Source organism: Lissotriton vulgaris, chromosome 12 (genome assembly GCF_964263255.1).
Source record: "Lissotriton vulgaris chromosome 12, aLisVul1.2, whole genome shotgun sequence".
NCBI classification, from domain to species: domain Eukaryota; kingdom Metazoa; phylum Chordata; class Amphibia; order Caudata; family Salamandridae; genus Lissotriton; species Lissotriton vulgaris.
This window is the reverse complement of record NC_141700.1, coordinates 443,923,346-443,946,889: the sequence shown is the minus strand read 5'-3', so window position 1 is coordinate 443,946,889 and position 23,544 is coordinate 443,923,346. Positions and strand designations below refer to the sequence as shown.

At 38.1% G+C, this 23,544-nt stretch overlaps 11 non-coding genes across 11 annotated transcripts; all 11 read left to right on the top strand.

Moving 5' to 3' along the window:
* The first annotated feature begins 572 nt into the window (after positions 1 to 572).
* TRNAT-GGU (transfer RNA threonine (anticodon GGU)) lies at positions 573 to 645 on the top strand. The gene has a single exon. It is a non-coding gene; the product is annotated as a tRNA-Thr (tRNA).
* Positions 646 to 1,590: 945 nt separating this feature from the next.
* On the top strand, positions 1,591 to 1,663 carry TRNAT-CGU (transfer RNA threonine (anticodon CGU)). The gene has a single exon. It is a non-coding gene; the product is annotated as a tRNA-Thr (tRNA).
* A 1,451-nt stretch (positions 1,664 to 3,114) lies between these two features.
* Positions 3,115 to 3,188, top strand: TRNAT-AGU (transfer RNA threonine (anticodon AGU)). Its single transcript has one exon. It is a non-coding gene; the product is annotated as a tRNA-Thr (tRNA).
* A 1,456-nt stretch (positions 3,189 to 4,644) lies between these two features.
* Positions 4,645 to 4,717, top strand: TRNAM-CAU (transfer RNA methionine (anticodon CAU)). The gene has a single exon. It is a non-coding gene; the product is annotated as a tRNA-Met (tRNA).
* Positions 4,718 to 11,586: 6,869 nt separating this feature from the next.
* On the top strand, positions 11,587 to 11,660 carry TRNAT-AGU (transfer RNA threonine (anticodon AGU)). Its single transcript has one exon. It is a non-coding gene; the product is annotated as a tRNA-Thr (tRNA).
* A 1,456-nt stretch (positions 11,661 to 13,116) lies between these two features.
* On the top strand, positions 13,117 to 13,189 carry TRNAM-CAU (transfer RNA methionine (anticodon CAU)). The gene has a single exon. It is a non-coding gene; the product is annotated as a tRNA-Met (tRNA).
* A 1,959-nt stretch (positions 13,190 to 15,148) lies between these two features.
* On the top strand, positions 15,149 to 15,221 carry TRNAT-GGU (transfer RNA threonine (anticodon GGU)). The gene has a single exon. It is a non-coding gene; the product is annotated as a tRNA-Thr (tRNA).
* Positions 15,222 to 16,167: 946 nt separating this feature from the next.
* On the top strand, positions 16,168 to 16,240 carry TRNAT-CGU (transfer RNA threonine (anticodon CGU)). Its single transcript has one exon. It is a non-coding gene; the product is annotated as a tRNA-Thr (tRNA).
* A 5,347-nt stretch (positions 16,241 to 21,587) lies between these two features.
* Positions 21,588 to 21,660, top strand: TRNAT-CGU (transfer RNA threonine (anticodon CGU)). The gene has a single exon. It is a non-coding gene; the product is annotated as a tRNA-Thr (tRNA).
* A 435-nt stretch (positions 21,661 to 22,095) lies between these two features.
* Positions 22,096 to 22,169, top strand: TRNAT-AGU (transfer RNA threonine (anticodon AGU)). Its single transcript has one exon. It is a non-coding gene; the product is annotated as a tRNA-Thr (tRNA).
* A 438-nt stretch (positions 22,170 to 22,607) lies between these two features.
* TRNAT-CGU (transfer RNA threonine (anticodon CGU)) lies at positions 22,608 to 22,680 on the top strand. Its single transcript has one exon. It is a non-coding gene; the product is annotated as a tRNA-Thr (tRNA).
* Positions 22,681 to 23,544: the final 864 nt, after the last annotated feature.

Sequence of the window (23,544 nt, the reverse complement as noted above, 5' to 3'; positions counted from 1 at the left end):
TGAAAAAGCAATATTCTCTTGAACAGCATAAAGAAAAGTGTTTCAAACTTAAGAATCAAGTGGGTGCTGTGGCTTAGCTGGTTAAAGCGCCTGTTTAGTAAAAAGGAGATCCTGAGTTCAACTCTCAGCAGCGCCTTGCTTTTCTCATTGTTATATAACAAATCATTTTCATTAGGTCTTATTCCGATACAATTAAAATATAAAAATCTGATTCATCTTACTGTTGAACAGATCATCTTAAACCTTATAAAAACCCAAGTATTTCCAAGATTATAGAATGAATACTGTTATTGCAAAATGAAAAAAATACATATCTATGAGAAAGACGTAGATGAAATTTCTACCTAGATTTGAGCAATATTAATACCTTCATGAAAAAAAATTGTAAAGAATTCAAGAAATGAAATTGGGTTTTATAAGAGTACCTGTTTATTAAAACATATTAATCCTTGCGTAGTGATTGAGTATCTTTTCGTGTTTAAGATTGCAATACATATAAAGAAGAATTTATGGCAGAAACACATTTTCATCATCAACAATAAATGATTTATGCATTTTTTACTATTAACGTTGGTGCTGTGGCTTAGTGGTTAAAGTGCCTGTCTGGTAAACAGGAAATCCTGAGTTCAAATACCAGCAGCACCTAACTGTTTTCTCCATGCTTTCCGAATAATTTTCATCAAACAAGTGTTGAATACAATTTAAGTATAAACATCTGGTTCTATGAACTTTAGAATAAGTTATCTTAAAAATTAAATTTAATGCTTGGTATTGTTAAGATTTTTGTAGGAATGCATTGACTGAAATAGGGATAAGAAAATGACAAAGAACAAGATAGAGGTGAATGATCACTCTATTGTTGAATTCAACTAATCCATTCGTCAGCAAGGTATATATTAAAATGATATGAATAGGGTAAACTTTAAATTAGAGAAGTATTTTTGAATAAGTGAAGAGTCTTCATTCATCTAAAGTGTTTGAGTAGAGAAGTGTGTGAACTTAGAAAAGAATATGAAAGTGGAAAAGCAATATTCTCTTGAACACCATAAAGAAAAGTGTTTCAAAATTAAGAATCAAGTGGGTGCTGTGGCTTAGCCGGTTAAAGCGCCAGTTTAGTAAAAAGGAGATCCTGAGTTCAACTCTCAGCAGCGCCCTGCTTTTCTCATTGTTATATAACAAATCATTTTCATTAGGTCTTATTTCGATACAATTAAAATATAAAAGTCTGATTCATATTACTGTTGAACAGATCATCTTAAACATTATAAAAACCCAAGTATTTTCAAGATTATAGAATGAATACTGTTATTGCAAAATGAAAAAATACATATCTTTGAGAAAGACGTAGATGAAATTTCTACCTAGATTTGAGCAATATTAATACCTTCATGAAACAAAATTGTAAAGAATTCAAGAAATGAAATTGGGTTTTATAAGAGTACCTGTTTATTAAAACATATCAATCCTTGCGTAGTGATTGAGTATCTTTTCGTGTTTAAGATTACAATACATATAAAGAAGAATTTATAGCAGAAAACACATTTTCATCATCAACAAAAAATTCTTTATGCATTTTTTACTATTACCGTTGGTGCTGTGGCTTAGTGGTTAAAGCTCCTGTCTCGTAAACAGGAAATCCTGAGTTCAAATCTCAGCAGCATTTAACCGTTTTCTCCATGCTTTCCGAGTAATTTTCATCAAACATGTGTTGAATACAATTTAAGTATAAACATCTGGTTCTATGAACTTTAGAATGTTATCCTAAAAATTAAATAAAATACTTGGTATTGTGAAGATTTTTGTAGGAATGCATTGATTGAAATAGGGAAAAGAAAATGACAAAGAACAAGATAGAGGTGAATGATCACTCTATTGTTGAATTCAACTAATCCATTCTTCAGCAAGGTATATTTTAAAATGATATGAATAGGGTAAACTTCAAATTTAGAGAGGTGTTTTTGAATAAGTGAAGAGTCTTCATTCATCTTAAGTGTTTGAGTAGAGAAGTGTGTGAACTTAGAAAAGAATATGAAAGTGAAAAAGCAATATTCTCTTGAACACCATAAAGAAAAGTGTTTCAAATTTAAGAATCAAGTGGGTGCCGTGGCTTAGCTGGTTAAAGCGCCTGTCTAGTAAACAGGAGATCCTGAGTTCAACTCTCAGCAGTGCCTTGCTTTTCTCATTGTTATATAATAAATCATTTTCATTAGGTCTTATTCCGATACAATTAAAATATAAAAGTCTGATTCATCTTACTGTTGAACAGATCAGCTTTAACCTTATAAAAACCCAAGTATTTTCAAGATTATAGAATGAATACTGTTATTGCAAAATGAAAAAAATACATATCTATGAGAAAGACGTAGATGAAATGTCTACCTAGATTGGAGCAATATTATTACCTTCATGAAATAAAATTGTAAAGAATTCAAGAAATGAAATTGGGTTTTATAAGAGTACCTGTTTATTAAAACATATTAATCCTTGCGTAGTGATTGAGTATCTTTTCGTGTTTAAGATTACAATACATATAAAGAAGAATTTATAGCATAAAACACATTTTCATCATCAACAATAAATTATTTATGCATTTTTTACTATTACCGTTGGTGCTGTGGCTTAGTGGTTAAAGCTCCTGTCTCGTAAATAGGAAATCCTGAGTTCAAATCTCAGCAGCATTTAACTGTTTTCTCCATGCTTTCCGAGTAATTTTCATCAAACAAGTGTTGAATACAATTTAAGTATAAACATCTGGTTCTATGAACTTTAGAATGTTATCCTAAAAATTAAATAAAATACTTGGTATTGTGAAGATTTTTGTAGGAATGCATTGATTGAAATAGGGAAAAGAAAATGACAAAGAACAAGATAGAGGTGAATGATCACTCTATTGTTGAATTCAACTAATCCATTCTTCAGCAAGGTATATTTTAAAATGATATGAATAGGGTAAACTTCAAATTAGAGAGGTGTTTTTGAATAAGTGAAGAGTCTTCATTCATCTTAAGTGTTTGAGTAGAGAAGTGTGTGAACTTAGAAAAGAATATGAAAGTGAAAAAGCAATATTCTCTTGAACACCATAAAGAAAAGTGTTTCAAATTTAAGAATCAAGTGGGTGCTGTGGCTTAGCTGGTTAAAGCGCCTGTCTAGTAAACAGGAGATCCTGAGTTCAACTCTCAGCAGTGCCTTGCTTTTCTCATTGTTATATCATAAATCATTTTCATTAGGTCTTATTCCGATACAATTAAAATATAAAAGTCTGATTCATCTTACTGTTGAACAGATCAGCTTTAACCTTATAAAAACCCAAGTATTTTCAAGATTATAGAATGAATACTGTTATTGCAAAATGAAAAAAATACATATCTATGAGAAAGATGTAGATGAAATGTCTACCTAGATTGGAGCAATATTATTACCTTCATGAAAAAAAATTGTAAAGAATTCAAGAAATGAAATTGGGTTTTATAAGAGTACCTGTTTATTAAAACATATTAATCCTTGCGTAGTGATTGAGTATCTTTTTGTGTTTAAGATTACAATACATATAAAGAAGAATTTATAGCAGAAAACACATTTTTATCATCAACAATAAATGATTTATGCATTTTTTACTATTAACGTTGATGCTGTGGCTTAGTGGTTAAAGCGCCTGTCTGGTAAACAGGAAATCCTGAGTTCAAATACCAGCAGCACCTAACTGTTTTCTCCATGCTTTCCGAATAATTTTCATCAAACAAGTGTTGAATACAATTTTAGAATAAACATCTGGTTCTATGAACTTTAGAATAAGTTATCTTAAAAATTAAATTAAATGCTTGGTATTGTTAAGATTTTTGTAGGAATGCATTGACTGAAATAGGGAAAAGAAAATGACAAAGAACAAGACAGAGGTGAATGATCACTCTATTGTTGAATTCAACTAATCCATTCATCAGCAAGGTATATATTAAAATGATATGAATAGGGTAAACTTCAAATTAGAGAGGTGTTTTTGAATAAGTTAAGAGTCTTCATTCATCTAAAGTGTTTGAGTAGAGAAGTGTGTGAACTTAGAAAAGAATATGAAAGTGGAAAAGCAATATTCTCGTGAACACCATAAAGAAAAGTGCTTCAAAATTAAGAATCAAGTGGGTGCTGTGGCTTAGCCGGTTAAAGCGCCAGTTTAGTAAAAAGGAGATCCTGAGTTCAACTCTCAGCAGCGCCCTGCTTTTCTCATTGTTATATAACAAATCATTTTCATTAGGTCTTATTCCGATACAATTAAAATATAAAAGTCTGATTCATATTACTGTTGAACAGATCATCTTAAACCTTATAAAAACCCAAGTATTTTCAAGATGATAGAATGAATACTGTTATTGCAAAATGAAAAAAATACATATCTATGAGAAAGACGTAGATGAAATGTCTACCTAGATTGGAGCAATATTATTACCTTCATGAAAAAAAATTGTAAAGAATTCAAGAAATGAAATTGGGTTTTATAAGAGTACCTGTTTATTAAAACATATTAATCCTTGCATAGTGATTGAGTATCTTTTCGTGTTTAAGATTACAATACATATAAAGAAGAATTTATAGCAGAAAACACATTTTCATCATCAACAATAAATTATTTATGCATTTTTTAGTATTACCGTTGGTGCTGTGGCTTAGTGGTTAAAGCTCTTGTCTCATAAACAGGAAATCCTGAGTTCAAATCTCAGCAGCATTTAACTGTTTTCTCCATGCTTTCCGAGTAATTTTCATCAAACAAGTGTTGAATACAATTTAAGTATAAACATCTGGTTCTATGAACTTTAGAATGTTATCTTAAAAATTAAATAAAATACTTGGTATTGTGAAGATTTTTGTAGGAATGCATTGATTGAAATAGGGAAAAGAAAATGACAAAGAACAAGATAGAGGTGAATGATCACTCTATTGTTGAATTCAACTAATCCATTCTTCAGCAAGGTATATTTTAAAATGATATGAATAGGGTAAACTTCAAATTAGAGAGGTGTTTTTGAATAAGTGAAGAGTCTTCATTCATCTTAAGTTCATGAGTAGAGAAGTGTGTGAACTTAGAAAAGAATATGAAAGTGAAAAAGCAATATTCTCTTGAACAGCATAAAGAAAAGTGTTTCAAAATTAAGAATCAAGTGGGTGCTGTGGCTTAGCTGGTTAAAGCGCCTGTTTAGTAAAAAGGAGATCCTGAGTTCAACTCTCAGCAACGCCTTGCTTTTCTCATTGTTATATAACAAATCATTTTTATTAGGTCTTATTCGGATACAATTAAAATATAAAAATCTGATTCATTTTACTGTTGAACAGATCATCTTAAACCTTATAAAAACCCAAGTATTTTCAAGATTATAGAATGAATACTGTTATTGCAAAATGAAAAAAATACATATCTATGAGAAAGACGTAGATGAAATGTCGACCTAGAATGGAGCAATATTATTACCTTCATGAAAAAAATTGTAAAGAATTCAAGAAATGAAATTGGGTTTTATAAGAGTACCTGTTTATTAAAACATATGAATCCTTGCGTAGTGATTGAGTATCTTTTCGTGTTTGAGATTACAATACATATAAAGAAGAATTTATAGCAGAAAACACATTTTCATCATCAACAATACATTCTTTATGCATTTTTTACTATTACTGTTGGTGCTGTGGCTTAGTGGTTAAAGTTCCTGTCTCGTAAACAGGAAATCCTGAATTCAAATCTCAGCAGCATTTAACTGTTTTCTCATTGCTTTCCGAGTAATTTTCATCAAACAAGTGTTGAATACAATTTAAGTATAAACATCTGGTTCTATGAACTTTAGAATGTTATCCTAAAAATTAAATAAAATACTTGGTATTGTGAAGATTTTTGTAGGAATGCATTGATTGAAATAGGGAAAAGAAAATGACAAAGAACAAGATAGAGGTGAATGATCACTCTATTGTTGAATTCAACTAATCCATTCTTCAGCAAGGTATATTTTAAAATGATATGAATAGGGTAAACTTCAAATTAGAGAGGTGTTTTTGAATAAGTGAAGAGTCTTCATTCATCTTAAGTTTATGAGTAGAGAAGTGTGTGAACTTAGAAAAGACTATGAAAGTGAAAAAGCAATATTCTCTTGAACAGCATAAAGAAAAGTGTTTCAAAATTAAGAATCAAGTGGGTGCTGTGGCTTAGCTGGTTAAAGCGCCTGTTTAGTAAAAAGAAGATCCTGAGTTCAACTCTCAGCAGCGCCTTGCTTTTCTAATTGTTATATAACAAATCATTTTCATTAGGTCTTATTCCGATACAATTAAAATATAAAAGTCTGATTCATCTTGTTATGTTATGTTAATGGCATTTATAATGCGCGCAGCTGCTCCATCGAAGGAGCGTCCCGGCGCCTGACAAGGAGGCCACACAACATAACTCAAAGAAATTAGCGTTTAAGAAGGAACACTACGGGAACAAAAGAGTCTTGACCATTCTACGGAAATAAAGCAGGTCGGCAAGGGTCCAGATTTCAAATGGAAGGGCATTCCATAACACAGCCGCCCGCACCCGAAAGGAGCGTCCTCCAGCTCGGCTGCGTTTGAAACGAGGAACTGCAGCTAATTCGCGGTCCGAAGAGCGAAGAGAGCGCCCAGGAATGTAGAAACACAGAAGATTGTGAAGTATCTGAGCAGGGGGACCCTTTAAGATCTTAAAAGACATACACAACACTTTAAAATGAATCCGCTGCCTGATGGGTAGCCAATGGAGAGACAGAACAAGCCCTAGGAAGGCCTACTACTGCTCTGGCGGCTGCATTTTGCACTCGCTGGAGGCGGGTGAGCTCGGCCTGATTTAACCCTATAAAAAGGGAGCTGGCAAAATCCAGCCGAGACAACACCGTCGCCTGAACCACAAGTTGACGGGTCGCAGCGTCAAAGAATTTGAGTGCAGGTCTCAAATTGCGCAGAATGCCGAAGCAGCAGGCCGCAGTTCTTTTAGTATGGCCAACAAAACTAAGAGTAGGGTCCAACCATCCCCCCAGATTTTTAATCTCCGAGGCCGGAGTAGGGGTGGGGCCCAACTCGGGGGGCCACCAGGTGTCGCCCCAAAGTTCCGTCTGTTTGCCAAAGACCATAATCTCTGTCTTTTTGGCATTCAGTTGGAGACAGTTGGACGTCATCCAGCTGGCCACCACCCGCAGTCCATCTCGGAATCTTGGGGCTTCCACCCCGGAATCCCCGCTGATTGTGACCGCTAGTTGAGTATCATCCGCGTATGACACCATGGTCATACCGCAGTGCTTTACAACCTCAGCCAGCGGCCTCACGTATAGATTGAACAACGTGGGACTCAGCGAGGACCCCTGCGGGACCCCCAGCATCAGAGGATGGAATTTGGACTGGTGGGGTGGGGCAGCCACACAGAAAGAACGATCCACCAGAAATGATCGGAACCACTGCAGTGCAGTGCCGGTCACGCCTGCCTCCTCAAGGCGCTGCAGGAGGATCCTATGCAAGACGGTGTTGAAGGCGGTGCTCAGGTCTAATAAAACAAGCGCCGCCGTTTGACCCGCGTCGAGCACCGCCCGCAGATGCTCAGCCATAAACAGGAGTGCTGTCTCCATGCTGTGGCCAGCTCGAAAGCTGTTCTGTGTATCATCCAGAACGTTAGTGCGCGAGAGATGGTCAGAGAGGGCGGTGTTAACATGCACCTCGGCGACTTTGGCTGGCCACGGGAGAAGCGAGATAGGCCTATAATTCTCTGGTTTACTAGGGTTGGACGATAGCTTCTTCAAAATGGGCATTACTACTGCCTGCTTCCATTTCAAAGGTACTAGGCCAGACGAGAGCGAGATGTTGATCAGATCGCAGACTGGGTTAGAGGGTGTCAAGTCTCTAAAAATTGCTGGCTTGAGCGGGTCAGCCGGAGACCCCGACTTAACCCGAAGAGCTAGAGTCTTAAAAATCTCCGGTGTGAGACAGGGGAGAGAATCTTACACCACCTGTCTGGGGGGATTAGGCAGCCCGACACCGGTAGGTGCAGCCGTGGGAAAAGCTCTATAGATGAAATGGACCTTCTCCAAAAAGAAGGCCGCCAGCGTTTCACATTGAGTGTTGGAACCAATGACGTCGGCGGAGGGCTTTTTAGCATCAAGATCCTTGAGAGCTTTAAAAATGGTTTTGGATGGATTAGGACTGTTGCGGAATTAGAGGGCATAGACTGCAGCCCGGGCTCTGCAGACCGCTCGGTGATAAGACTTAATGGTAGCCATATAAAAGGCTTTTTTGCTGTTGTCATACGTTTTCTGCCAGTCTCTCTCCACACGTCTGCAAGAGCTTTTCAACGCACGCTGTGTACCATTATACCAGGGACTAGGGTCTCGCGGTCCACACCTACTCGCAGTCATTGGAATCAGGAAATCAAGGGCTCTGGTTACCCATTCGCAGAAATGGTCGTAACCAGATTCCACATTCTCCGCAGGGCCCAATGGGTCCTCGGAGAGAAGACGGTGGAAGTCTTCCAGTTTTAATTTACTCCAACGCCGTCTGGGCAAGACTTGCGTCGAGGGTTTAAAGGGAGGCTATGGTAGTGGGCATTGGATAGTCACCAACGAGTGATCTGTCCAAGACATAAGAAGAGGGGAGGCCACTTTTACCTCAGCTAAATTCGAGAAGAAGGGGTCCAGAATATGACCACCAACATGGGTGGGGTCCGAGACCAGTTGGAGCAGTTGAAGGGCCTCAAGATCAGCCACAATACCTCCCACTGAGGGTAAAGCCAAGGTTTCAAAATGGAGATTCAAGTCCCCTAAGATAGAAAAGTTGGCACACCCCACTGCCAGTGAGCTTACAGCATCAGGGAGAGCCTCCCTAAATGCCACATCACTGCCAGGTGGGCGGTAAATTAGCAGGCCTGAAAAAGTAAAGCAAGGTGTAACAGAAACCTTAAACAGGGCACTTTCACAGCCCGCGATCCTTTGCCCTCTCCAATCGCAAGGGTAGCAGGATTTGATGGCAAGCGCAATTCCTCCACCCCTCGAGGGGCGATTGAGCATGTAGATCGAATACCCAGAAGGAAAGGCCAGATTGAGAAGAGCTGTGTCAGAGTCCTGGAGCCAAGTCTCTGTCAGACAGATAATATCAGGGAGTTCCTGTCCCAAGAGGTCGGCTATGTCCTGGTGGTGTTTAGCCAACGACCTCACATTTAGGTTCCAGATGGTAATGAGATGCGAGGGAAGTGTGCTGCAAGTAGCTAACTTAGCTCCGGCATCGCCCAATAAGGCGGGGGCTTCAAGCATCCACCTACCGCATGCACACTGTTGTGGACCACAAAAAGGATGTACACGAGCAGTATCGCATGATGGCAAACACCGGCCGATGGACACAAGAGCTTCCCTGGTGTAACGAAGCATCGTGCAACATCAAGCGATGGACAGAGTCCCACCCCGACCAACACGACCGTACGCGGACGGGCGCAGATGGGCAGGACTCTGGCACGACTCAGGCTAAGCGAGGGCGATACCGCTGCGCTAGGCAGGGAGCTTTAAGTAGGTGTCCCACCTATGCTACAGCGCACTAGAGCGCTCGCTAAAAGATGGCGCCCAAACTCCTACCCCACTCCAAGATGTCTGCTGCAAAATGAGCCCACCCCGAGAACCGGACCCGCTCGAGCAGCGGTGGATGCCAATTAGAATGCAGGTAAGGGGCAATTTTAAAAAACCAATGCAGTCAGCAAAAAAGAAATAGCAAATACACAAAAGAAGATTTTAAAACGCTGTTTAGCGAGATAAGCGCGAGGCGCTAAGTAGCGATGATGTTCCTTGTCAGGCCGAACCCTGAAGCAGCTCGCCTTAAGTACGTGTCCCACCTATGCTACAGCGCACTAGAGCGCTCGCTAAAAGATGGCGCCCAAACTCCTACCCCACTCCAAGATGTCTGCTGCAAAATGAGCCTACCCCGAGAACCGGACCCAATCGAGCAGCGGTGGATGCCAATTAGAATGCAGGTAAGGGGCAATTTTAAAAAACCAGTGCAGTCAGCAAAAAAGAAATAGCAAATACACAAAAGAAGATTTTAAAAACGCTGTTTAGCTAGATAAGCGCGAGGCGCTAAGTAGCGATGATGTTCCTTGTCAGGCCGAACCCTGAAGCAGCTCGCCTTAAGTAGGTGTCTCACCTATGCTACAGTGCACTAGAGCGCTCGCTAAAAGATGGCGCCCAAACTCCTACCCCACTCCAAGATGTCTGCTGCAAAATGAGCCTACCCCGAGAACCGGACCCGCTCGAGCAGCGGTGGATGCCAATTAGAATGCAGGTAAGGGGCAATTTTAAAAAACCAATGCAGTCATCAAAAAAGAAATAGCAAATACACAAAAGAAGATTTTAAAAACGCTGTTCAGCGAGATAAGCGCGAGGCGCTAAGTAGCGATGATGTTCCTTGTCAGGCCAACCCTGAAGCAACTCGCCTTAAGTAGGCGTCCCACCTATGCTACAGCGCACTAGAGCGCTCGCTAAAAGATGGCGCCCAAACTCCTACCCCACTCCAAGATGTCTGCTGCAAAATGAGCCCACCCCGAGAACCGGACCCGCTCGAGCAGCGGTGGATGCCAATTAGAATGCAGGTAAGGCGCAATTTGAAAAAAACAATGCAGTCAGCAAAAAGAAATAGCAAATACACAAAAGAAGATTTTAAAAACGCTGTTCAGCGGGATAAGCGTGAGGCGCTAAGTAGCGATGATGTTCCTTGTCTTACTGTTGAAAAGATCATCTTAAACCTTATAAAAACCCAAGTATTTTCAAGATTATAGAATGAATACTGTTATTGCAAAATAAAAAAACTACATATCTATGAGAAAGACGTAGATGAAATTTCTACCTAGATTTGAGCAATATTAATACCTTCATGAAATAAAATTGTAAAGAATTCAAGAAATGAAATTGGGTTTTATAAGAGTACCTGTTTATTAAAACATATTAATCCTTGCGTAGTGATTGAGTATCTTTTCGTGTTTAAGATTACAATACATATAAAGAAGAATTTATAGCATAAAACACATTTTCATCATCAACAATAAATTATTTATGCATTTTTTACTATTACCGTTGGTGCTGTGGCTTAGTGGTTAAAGCTCCTGTCTCGTAAATAGGAAATCCTGAGTTCAAATCTCAGCAGCATTTAACTGTTTTCTCCATGCTTTCCGAGTAATTTTCATCAAACAAGTGTTGAATACAATTTAAGTATAAACATCTGGTTCTATGAACTTTAGAATGTTATCCTAAAAATTAAATAAAATACTTGGTATTGTGAAGATTTTTGTAGGAATGCATTGATTGAAATAGGGAAAAGAAAATGACAAAGAACAAGATAGAGGTGAATGATCACTCTATTGTTGAATTCAACTAATCCATTCTTCAGCAAGGTATATTTTAAAATGATATGAATAGGGTAAACTTCAAATTAGAGAGGTGTTTTTGAATAAGTGAAGAGTCTTCATTCATCTTAAGTGTTTGAGTAGAGAAGTGTGTGAACTTAGAAAAGAATATGAAAGTGAAAAAGCAATATTCTCTTGAACACCATAAAGAAAAGTGTTTCAAATTTAAGAATCAAGTGGGTGCTGTGGCTTAGCTGGTTAAAGCGCCTGTCTAGTAAACAGGAGATCCTGAGTTCAACTCTCAGCAGTGCCTTGCTTTTCTCATTGTTATATCATAAATCATTTTCATTAGGTCTTATTCCGATACAATTAAAATATAAAAGTCTGATTCATCTTACTGTTGAACAGATCAGCTTTAACCTTATAAAAACCCAAGTATTTTCAAGATTATAGAATGAATACTGTTATTGCAAAATGAAAAAAATACATATCTATGAGAAAGATGTAGATGAAATGTCTACCTAGATTGGAGCAATATTATTACCTTCATGAAAAAAAATTGTAAAGAATTCAAGAAATGAAATTGGGTTTTATAAGAGTACCTGTTTATTAAAACATATTAATCCTTGCGTAGTGATTGAGTATCTTTTTGTGTTTAAGATTACAATACATATAAAGAAGAATTTATAGCAGAAAACACATTTTTATCATCAACAATAAATGATTTATGCATTTTTTACTATTAACGTTGATGCTGTGGCTTAGTGGTTAAAGCGCCTGTCTGGTAAACAGGAAATCCTGAGTTCAAATACCAGCAGCACCTAACTGTTTTCTCCATGCTTTCCGAATAATTTTCATCAAACAAGTGTTGAATACAATTTTAGAATAAACATCTGGTTCTATGAACTTTAGAATAAGTTATCTTAAAAATTAAATTAAATGCTTGGTATTGTTAAGATTTTTGTAGGAATGCATTGACTGAAATAGGGAAAAGAAAATGACAAAGAACAAGACAGAGGTGAATGATCACTCTATTGTTGAATTCAACTAATCCATTCATCAGCAAGGTATATATTAAAATGATATGAATAGGGTAAACTTCAAATTAGAGAGGTGTTTTTGAATAAGTTAAGAGTCTTCATTCATCTAAAGTGTTTGAGTAGAGAAGTGTGTGAACTTAGAAAAGAATATGAAAGTGGAAAAGCAATATTCTCGTGAACACCATAAAGAAAAGTGCTTCAAAATTAAGAATCAAGTGGGTGCTGTGGCTTAGCCGGTTAAAGCGCCAGTTTAGTAAAAAGGAGATCCTGAGTTCAACTCTCAGCAGCGCCCTGCTTTTCTCATTGTTATATAACAAATCATTTTCATTAGGTCTTATTCCGATACAATTAAAATATAAAAGTCTGATTCATATTACTGTTGAACAGATCATCTTAAACCTTATAAAAACCCAAGTATTTTCAAGATGATAGAATGAATACTGTTATTGCAAAATGAAAAAAATACATATCTATGAGAAAGACGTAGATGAAATGTCTACCTAGATTGGAGCAATATTATTACCTTCATGAAAAAAAATTGTAAAGAATTCAAGAAATGAAATTGGGTTTTATAAGAGTACCTGTTTATTAAAACATATTAATCCTTGCATAGTGATTGAGTATCTTTTCGTGTTTAAGATTACAATACATATAAAGAAGAATTTATAGCAGAAAACACATTTTCATCATCAACAATAAATTATTTATGCATTTTTTAGTATTACCGTTGGTGCTGTGGCTTAGTGGTTAAAGCTCTTGTCTCATAAACAGGAAATCCTGAGTTCAAATCTCAGCAGCATTTAACTGTTTTCTCCATGCTTTCCGAGTAATTTTCATCAAACAAGTGTTGAATACAATTTAAGTATAAACATCTGGTTCTATGAACTTTAGAATGTTATCTTAAAAATTAAATAAAATACTTGGTATTGTGAAGATTTTTGTAGGAATGCATTGATTGAAATAGGGAAAAGAAAATGACAAAGAACAAGATAGAGGTGAATGATCACTCTATTGTTGAATTCAACTAATCCATTCTTCAGCAAGGTATATTTTAAAATGATATGAATAGGGTAAACTTCAAATTAGAGAGGTGTTTTTGAATAAGTGAAGAGTCTTCATTCATCTTAAGTTCATGAGTAGAGAAGTGTGTGAACTTAGAAAAGAATATGAAAGTGAAAAAGCAATATTCTCTTGAACAGCATAAAGAAAAGTGTTTCAAAATTAAGAATCAAGTGGGTGCTGTGGCTTAGCTGGTTAAAGCGCCTGTTTAGTAAAAAGGAGATCCTGAGTTCAACTCTCAGCAACGCCTTGCTTTTCTCATTGTTATATAACAAATCATTTTTATTAGGTCTTATTCGGATACAATTAAAATATAAAAATCTGATTCATTTTACTGTTGAACAGATCATCTTAAACCTTATAAAAACCCAAGTATTTTCAAGATTATAGAATGAATACTGTTATTGCAAAATGAAAAAAATACATATCTATGAGAAAGACGTAGATGAAATGTCGACCTAGAATGGAGCAATATTATTACCTTCATGAAAAAAATTGTAAAGAATTCAAGAAATGAAATTGGGTTTTATAAGAGTACCTGTTTATTAAAACATATGAATCCTTGCGTAGTGATTGAGTATCTTTTCGTGTTTGAGATTACAATACATATAAAGAAGAATTTATAGCAGAAAACACATTTTCATCATCAACAATACATTCTTTATGCATTTTTTACTATTACTGTTGGTGCTGTGGCTTAGTGGTTAAAGTTCCTGTCTCGTAAACAGGAAATCCTGAATTCAAATCTCAGCAGCATTTAACTGTTTTCTCATTGCTTTCCGAGTAATTTTCATCAAACAAGTGTTGAATACAATTTAAGTATAAACATCTGGTTCTATGAACTTTAGAATGTTATCCTAAAAATTAAATAAAATACTTGGTATTGTGAAGATTTTAGTAGGAATGCATTGATTGAAATAGGGAAAAGAAAATGACAAAGAACAAGATAGAGGTGAATGATCACTCTATTGTTGAATTCAACTAATCCATTCTTCAGCAAGGTATATTTTAAAATGATATGAATAGGGTAAACTTCAAATTAGAGAGGTGTTTTTGAATAAGTGAAGAGTCTTCATTCATCTTAAGTTTATGAGTAGAGAAGTGTGTGAACTTAGAAAAGACTATGAAAGTGAAAAAGCAATATTCTCTTGAACAGCATAAAGAAAAGTGTTTCAAACTTAAGAATCAAGTGGGTGCTGTGGCTTAGCTGGTTAAAGCGCCTGTTTAGTAAAAAGGAGATCCTGAGTTCAACTCTCAGCAGCGCCTTGCTTTTCTCATTGTTATATAACAAATCATTTTCATTAGGTCTTATTCCGATACAATTAAAATATAAAAATCTGATTCATCTTACTGTTGAACAGATCATCTTAAACCTTATAAAAACCCAAGTATTTCCAAGATTATAGAATGAATACTGTTATTGCAAAATGAAAAAAATACATATCTATGAGAAAGACGTAGATGAAATTTCTACCTAGATTTGAGCAATATTAATACCTTCATGAAAAAAAATTGTAAAGAATTCAAGAAATGAAATTGGGTTTTATAAGAGTACCTGTTTATTAAAACATATTAATCCTTGCGTAGTGATTGAGTATCTTTTCGTGTTTAAGATTGCAATACATATAAAGAAGAATTTATGGCAGAAACACATTTTCATCATCAACAATAAATGATTTATGCATTTTTTACTGTTAACGTTGGTGCTGTGGCTTAGTGGTTAAAGTGCCTGTCTGGTAAACAGGAAATCCTGAGTTCAAATACCAGCAGCACCTAACTGTTTTCTCCATGCTTTCCGAATAATTTTCATCAAACAAGTGTTGAATACAATTTAAGTATAAACATCTGGTTCTATGAACTTTAGAATAAGTTATCTTAAAAATTAAATTTAATGCTTGGTATTGTTAAGATTTTTGTAGGAATGCATTGACTGAAATAGGGATAAGAAAATGACAAAGAACAAGATAGAGGTGAATGATCACTCTATTGTTGAATTCAACTAATCCATTCGTCAGCAAGGTATATATTAAAATGATATGAATAGGGTAAACTTTAAATTAGAGAAGTATTTTTGAATAAGTGAAGAGTCTTCATTCATCTAAAGTGTTTGAGTAGAGAAGTGTGTGAACTTAGAAAAGAATATGAAAGTGGAAAAGCAATATTCTCTTGAACACCATAAAGAAAAGTGTTTCAAAATTAAGAATCAAGTGGGTGCTGTGGCTTAGCCGGTTAAAGCGCCAGTTTAGTAAAAAGGAGATCCTGAGTTCAACTCTCAGCAGCGCCCTGCTTTTCTCATTGTTATATAACAAATCATTTTCATTAGGTCTTATTTCGATACAATTAAAATATAAAAGTCTGATTCATATTACTGTTGAACAGATCATCTTAAACATTATAAAAACCCAAGTATTTTCAAGATTATAGAATGAATACTGTTATTGCAAAATGAAAAAAATACATATCTTTGAGAAAGACGTAGATGAAATTTCTACCTAGATTTGAGCAATATTAATACCTTCATGAAACAAAATTGTAAAGAATTCAAGAAATGAAATTGGGTTTTATAAGAGTACCTGTTTATTAAAACATATCAATCCTTGCGTAGTGATTGAGTATCTTTTCGTGTTTAAGATTACAATACATATAAAGAAGAATTTATAGCAGAAAACACATTTTCATCATCAACAAAAAATTCTTTATGCATTTTTTACTATTACCGTTGGTGCTGTGGCTTAGTGGTTAAAGCTCCTGTCTCGTAAACAGGAAATCCTGAGTTCAAATCTCAGCAGCATTTAACCGTTTTCTCCATGCTTTCCGAGTAATTTTCATCAAACAAGTGTTGAATACAATTTAAGTATAAACATCTGGTTCTATGAACTTTAGAATGTTATCCTAAAAATTAAATAAAATACTTGGTATTGTGAAGATTTTTGTAGGAATGCATTGATTGAAATAGGGAAAAGAAAATGACAAAGAACAAGATAGAGGTGAATGATCACTCTATTGTTGAATTCAACTAATCCATTCTTCAGCAAGGTATATTTTAAAATGATATGAATAGGGTAAACTTCAAATTAGAGAGGTGTTTTTGAATAAGTGAAGAGTCTTCATTCATCTTAAGTTTATGAGTAGAGAAGTGTGTGAACTTAGAAAAGACTATGAAAGTGAAAAAGCAATATTCTCTTGAACAGCATAAAGAAAAGTGTTTCAAAATTAAGAATCAAGTGGGTGCTGTGGCTTAGCTGGTTAAAGCGCCTGTTTAGTAAAAAGAAGATCCTGAGTTCAACTCTCAGCAGCGCCTTGCTTTTCTAATTGTTATATAACAAATCATTTTCATTAGGTCTTATTCCGATACAATTAAAATATAAAAGTCTGATTCATCTTGTTATGTTATGTTAATGGCATTTATAATGCGCGCAGCTGCTCCATCGAAGGAGCGTCCCGGCGCCTGACAAGGAGGCCACACAACATAACTCAAAGAAATTAGCGTTTAAGAAGGAACACTACGGGAACAAAAGAGTCTTGACCATTCTACGGAAATAAAGCAGGTCGGCAAGGGTCCAGATTTCAAATGGAAGGGCATTCCATAACACAGCCGCCCGCACCCGAAAGGAGCGTCCTCCAGCTCGGCTGCGTTTGAAACGAGGAACTGCAGCTAATTCGCGGTCCGAAGAGCGAAGAGAGCGCCCAGGAATGTAGAAACACAGAAGATTGTGAAGTATCTGAGCAGGGGGACCCTTTAAGATCTTAAAAGACATACACAACACTTTAAAATGAATCCGCTGCCTGATGGGTAGCCAATGGAGAGACAGAACAAGCCCTAGGAAGGCCTACTACTGCTCTGGCGGCTGCATTTTGCACTCGCTGGAGGCGGGTGAGCTCGGCCTGATTTAACCCTATAAAAAGGGAGCTGGCAAAATCCAGCCGAGACAACACCGTCGCCTGAACCACAAGTTGACGGGTCGCAGCGTCAAAGAATTTGAGTGCAGGTCTCAAATTGCGCAGAATGCCGAAGCAGCAGGCCGCAGTTCTTTTAGTATGGCCAACAAAACTAAGAGTAGGGTCCAACCATCCCCCCAGATTTTTAATCTCCGAGGCCGGAGTAGGGGTGGGGCCCAACTCGGGGGGCCACCAGGTGTCGCCCCAAAGTTCCGTCTGTTTGCCAAAGACCATAATCTCTGTCTTTTTGGCATTCAGTTGGAGACAGTTGGACGTCATCCAGCTGGCCACCACCCGCAGTCCATCTCGGAATCTTGGGGCTTCCACCCCGGAATCCCCGCTGATTGTGACCGCTAGTTGAGTATCATCCGCGTATGACACCATGGTCATACCGCAGTGCTTTACAACCTCAGCCAGCGGCCTCACGTATAGATTGAACAACGTGGGACTCAGCGAGGACCCCTGCGGGACCCCCAGCATCAGAGGATGGAATTTGGACTGGTGGGGTGGGGCAGCCACACAGAAAGAACGATCCACCAGAAATGATCGGAACCACTGCAGTGCAGTGCCGGTCACGCCTGCCTCCTCAAGGCGCTGCAGGAGGATCCTATGCAAGACGGTGTTGAAGGCGGTGCTCAGGTCTAATAAAACAAGCGCCGCCGTTTGACCCGCGTCGAGCACCGCCCGCAGATGCTCAGCCATAAACAGGAGTGCTGTCTCCATGCTGTGGCCAGCTCGAAAGCTGTTCTGTGTATCATCCAGAACGTTAGTGCGCGAGAGATGGTCAGAGAGGGCGGTGTTAACATGCACCTCGGCGACTTTGGCTGGCCACGGGAGAAGCGAGATAGGCCTATAATTCTCTGGTTTACTAGGGTTGGACGATAGCTTCTTCAAAATGGGCATTACTACTGCCTGCTTCCATTTCAAAGGTACTAGGCCAGACGAGAGCGAGATGTTGATCAGATCGCAGACTGGGTTAGAGGGTGTCAAGTCTCTAAAAATTGCTGGCTTGAGCGGGTCAGCCGGAGACCCCGACTTAACCCGAAGAGCTAGAGTCTTAAAAATCTCCGGTGTGAGACAGGGGAGAGAATCTTACACCACCTGTCTGGGGGGATTAGGCAGCCCGACACCGGTAGGTGCAGCCGTGGGAAAAGCTCTATAGATGAAATGGACCTTCTCCAAAAAGAAGGCCGCCAGCGTTTCACATTGAGTGTTGGAACCAATGACGTCGGCGGAGGGCTTTTTAGCATCAAGATCCTTGAGAGCTTTAAAAATGGTTTTGGATGGATTAGGACTGTTGCGGAATTAGAGGGCATAGACTGCAGCCCGGGCTCTGCAGACCGCTCGGTGATAAGACTTAATGGTAGCCATATAAAAGGCTTTTTTGCTGTTGTCATACGTTTTCTGCCAGTCTCTCTCCACACGTCTGCAAGAGCTTTTCAACGCACGCTGTGTACCATTATACCAGGGACTAGGGTCTCGCGGTCCACACCTACTCGCAGTCATTGGAATCAGGAAATCAAGGGCTCTGGTTACCCATTCGCAGAAATGGTCGTAACCAGATTCCACATTCTCCGCAGGGCCCAATGGGTCCTCGGAGAGAAGACGGTGGAAGTCTTCCAGTTTTAATTTACTCCAACGCCGTCTGGGCAAGACTTGCGTCGAGGGTTTAAAGGGAGGCTATGGTAGTGGGCATTGGATAGTCACCAACGAGTGATCTGTCCAAGACATAAGAAGAGGGGAGGCCACTTTTACCTCAGCTAAATTCGAGAAGAAGGGGTCCAGAATATGACCACCAACATGGGTGGGGTCCGAGACCAGTTGGAGCAGTTGAAGGGCCTCAAGATCAGCCACAATACCTCCCACTGAGGGTAAAGCCAAGGTTTCAAAATGGAGATTCAAGTCCCCTAAGATAGAAAAGTTGGCACACCCCACTGCCAGTGAGCTTACAGCATCAGGGAGAGCCTCCCTAAATGCCACATCACTGCCAGGTGGGCGGTAAATTAGCAGGCCTGAAAAAGTAAAGCAAGGTGTAACAGAAACCTTAAACAGGGCACTTTCACAGCCCGCGATCCTTTGCCCTCTCCAATCGCAAGGGTAGCAGGATTTGATGGCAAGCGCAATTCCTCCACCCCTCGAGGGGCGATTGAGCATGTAGATCGAATACCCAGAAGGAAAGGCCAGATTGAGAAGAGCTGTGTCAGAGTCCTGGAGCCAAGTCTCTGTCAGACAGATAATATCAGGGAGTTCCTGTCCCAAGAGGTCGGCTATGTCCTGGTGGTGTTTAGCCAACGACCTCACATTTAGGTTCCAGATGGTAATGAGATGCGAGGGAAGTGTGCTGCAAGTAGCTAACTTAGCTCCGGCATCGCCCAATAAGGCGGGGGCTTCAAGCATCCACCTACCGCATGCACACTGTTGTGGACCACAAAAAGGATGTACACGAGCAGTATCGCATGATGGCAAACACCGGCCGATGGACACAAGAGCTTCCCTGGTGTAACGAAGCATCGTGCAACATCAAGCGATGGACAGAGTCCCACCCCGACCAACACGACCGTACGCGGACGGGCGCAGATGGGCAGGACTCTGGCACGACTCAGGCTAAGCGAGGGCGATACCGCTGCGCTAGGCAGGGAGCTTTAAGTAGGTGTCCCACCTATGCTACAGCGCACTAGAGCGCTCGCTAAAAGATGGCGCCCAAACTCCTACCCCACTCCAAGATGTCTGCTGCAAAATGAGCCCACCCCGAGAACCGGACCCGCTCGAGCAGCGGTGGATGCCAATTAGAATGCAGGTAAGGGGCAATTTTAAAAAACCAATGCAGTCAGCAAAAAAGAAATAGCAAATACACAAAAGAAGATTTTAAAACGCTGTTTAGCGAGATAAGCGCGAGGCGCTAAGTAGCGATGATGTTCCTTGTCAGGCCGAACCCTGAAGCAGCTCGCCTTAAGTACGTGTCCCACCTATGCTACAGCGCACTAGAGCGCTCGCTAAAAGATGGCGCCCAAACTCCTACCCCACTCCAAGATGTCTGCTGCAAAATGAGCCTACCCCGAGAACCGGACCCAATCGAGCAGCGGTGGATGCCAATTAGAATGCAGGTAAGGGGCAATTTTAAAAAACCAGTGCAGTCAGCAAAAAAGAAATAGCAAATACACAAAAGAAGATTTTAAAAACGCTGTTTAGCTAGATAAGCGCGAGGCGCTAAGTAGCGATGATGTTCCTTGTCAGGCCGAACCCTGAAGCAGCTCGCCTTAAGTAGGTGTCTCACCTATGCTACAGTGCACTAGAGCGCTCGCTAAAAGATGGCGCCCAAACTCCTACCCCACTCCAAGATGTCTGCTGCAAAATGAGCCTACCCCGAGAACCGGACCCGCTCGAGCAGCGGTGGATGCCAATTAGAATGCAGGTAAGGGGCAATTTTAAAAAACCAATGCAGTCATCAAAAAAGAAATAGCAAATACACAAAAGAAGATTTTAAAAACGCTGTTCAGCGAGATAAGCGCGAGGCGCTAAGTAGCGATGATGTTCCTTGTCAGGCCAACCCTGAAGCAACTCGCCTTAAGTAGGCGTCCCACCTATGCTACAGCGCACTAGAGCGCTCGCTAAAAGATGGCGCCCAAACTCCTACCCCACTCCAAGATGTCTGCTGCAAAATGAGCCCACCCCGAGAACCGGACCCGCTCGAGCAGCGGTGGATGCCAATTAGAATGCAGGTAAGGCGCAATTTGAAAAAAACAATGCAGTCAGCAAAAAGAAATAGCAAATACACAAAAGAAGATTTTAAAAACGCTGTTCAGCGGGATAAGCGTGAGGCGCTAAGTAGCGATGATGTTCCTTGTCTTACTGTTGAAAAGATCATCTTAAACCTTATAAAAACCCAAGTATTTTCAAGATTATAGAATGAATACTGTTATTGCAAAATAAAAAAACTACATATCTATGAGAAAGACGTAGATGAAATTTCTACCTAGATTTGAGCAATATTAATACCTTCATGAAAAAAAATTGTAAAGAATTCAAGAAATGAAATTTGATTTTATAAGAGTACCTGTTTATTAAAACATATTAATCCTTGCGTAGTGATTGAGTATCTTTTCGTGTTTAAGATTACAATACATATAAAGAAGAATTTATAGCAGAAAACACATTTTCATCATCAACAATAAATTATTTATGCATTTTTTACCATTACCTTTGGGGCTGTGGCTTAGTGGTTAAAGCTCCTGTCTCGTAAACAGGAAATCCTGAGTTCAAATCTCAGCAGCACCTAACAGTTTTCTCCATGCTTTCCGAATAATTTCCATCAAACAAGTGTTGAATACAATTTAAGAATAAACATCTAGTTCTATGAACTTTAGAAAAAGTTATCTTAAAAATTAAATAAAATGCTTGGTAGTGTGAAGATTTTTGTAGGAATGCATTGACTGAAATAGGGAAAAGAAAATGACAAAGAACAAGATAGAGGTGAATGATCACTCTATTTTTGAATTCAACTAATCCATTCTTCAGCAAGGTATATTTTAAAATGATATGAATAGGGTAAACTTCAAATTAGAGAGGTGTTTTTGAATAAGTGAAGAGTCTTCATTCATCTTAAGTGTTTGAGTAGTGAAGTGTGTGAACTTAGAAAAGAATATGAAAGTGAAAAAGCAATATTCTCTTGAACACCATAAAGAAAAGTGTTTCAAAATTAAGAATAAAGTGGGTGCTGTGGCTTAGCTGGTTAAAGCGCCTATCTAGTAAACAGGAGATCCTGAGTTCAACTCTCAGCAGCGCCTTGCTTTTCTCATTGTTATACAACAAATCATTTTCATTAGGTCTTATTCCGATACAATTCAAATATAAAAGTCTGATTCATATTACTGTTGAACAGATCATCTTAAACCTTATAAAAACCCAAGTATTTTCAAGATTATAGAATGAATACTGTTATTGCAAAATGAAAAAAATACATATCTATGAGAAAGACGTAGATGAAATGTCTACCTAGATTTGAGCAATATTAATACCTTCATGAAAAAAAATTGTAAAGAATTCAAGAAATGAAATTTGATTTCATAAGAGTACCTGTTTATTAAAACATATTAATCCTTGCGTAGTGATTGAGTATCTTTTCGTGTTTAAGATTACAATACATATAAAGAAGAATTTATAGCAGAAAACACATTTTCATCATCAATAATAAATTATTTATTTATTTTCTTGCTATTACCTTTGGGGCTGTGGCTTAGTGGTTAAAGCTCCTGTCTCGTAAACAGGAAATCCTGAGTTCAAATCTCAGCAGCACCTAACAGTTTTCTCCATGCTTTCCGCATAATTTTCATCAAACAAGTGTTGAATACAATTTAAGAATAAACATCTAGTTCTATGAACTTTAGAAAAAGTTATCTTAAAAATTAAATAAAATGCTTGGTAGTGTGAAGATATTTGTAGGAATGCATTGATTGAAATAGGGAAAAGAAAATGACAAAGAACAAGATAGAGGTGAATGATCACTCTATTGTTGAATTCAACTAATCCATTCGTCAGCAAGGTATATTTTAAAATGATATGAATAGGGTAAACTTCAAATTAGAGAGGTGTTTTTGAATAAGTGAAGAGTCTTCATTCATCTTAAGTTTATGAGTAGAGAAGTGTGTGAACTTAGAAAAGACTATGAAAGTGAAAAAGCAATATTCTCTTGAACAGCATAAAGAAAAGTGTTTCTAAATTAAGAATCAAGTGGGTGCTGTGGCTTAGCTGGTTAAAGCGCCTGTTTAGTAAAAAGGAGATCCTGAGTTCAACTCTCAGCAGCGCCTTGCTTTTCTCATTGTTATATAACAAATCATTTTCATTAGGTCTTATTCCGATACAATTAAAATATAAAAATCTGATTCATCTTACTGTTGAACAGATCATCTTAAACCTTATAAAAACCCAAGTATTTCCAAGATTATAGAATGAATACTGTTATTGCAAAATGAAAAAAATACATATCTATGAGAAAGACGTAGATGAAATTTCTACCTAGATTTGAGCAATATTAATACCTTCATGAAAAAAAATTGTAAAGAATTCAAGAAATGAAATTGGGTTTTATAAGAGTACCTGTTTATTAAAACATATTAATCCTTGCGTAGTGATTGAGTATCTTTTTGTGTTTAAGATTACAAT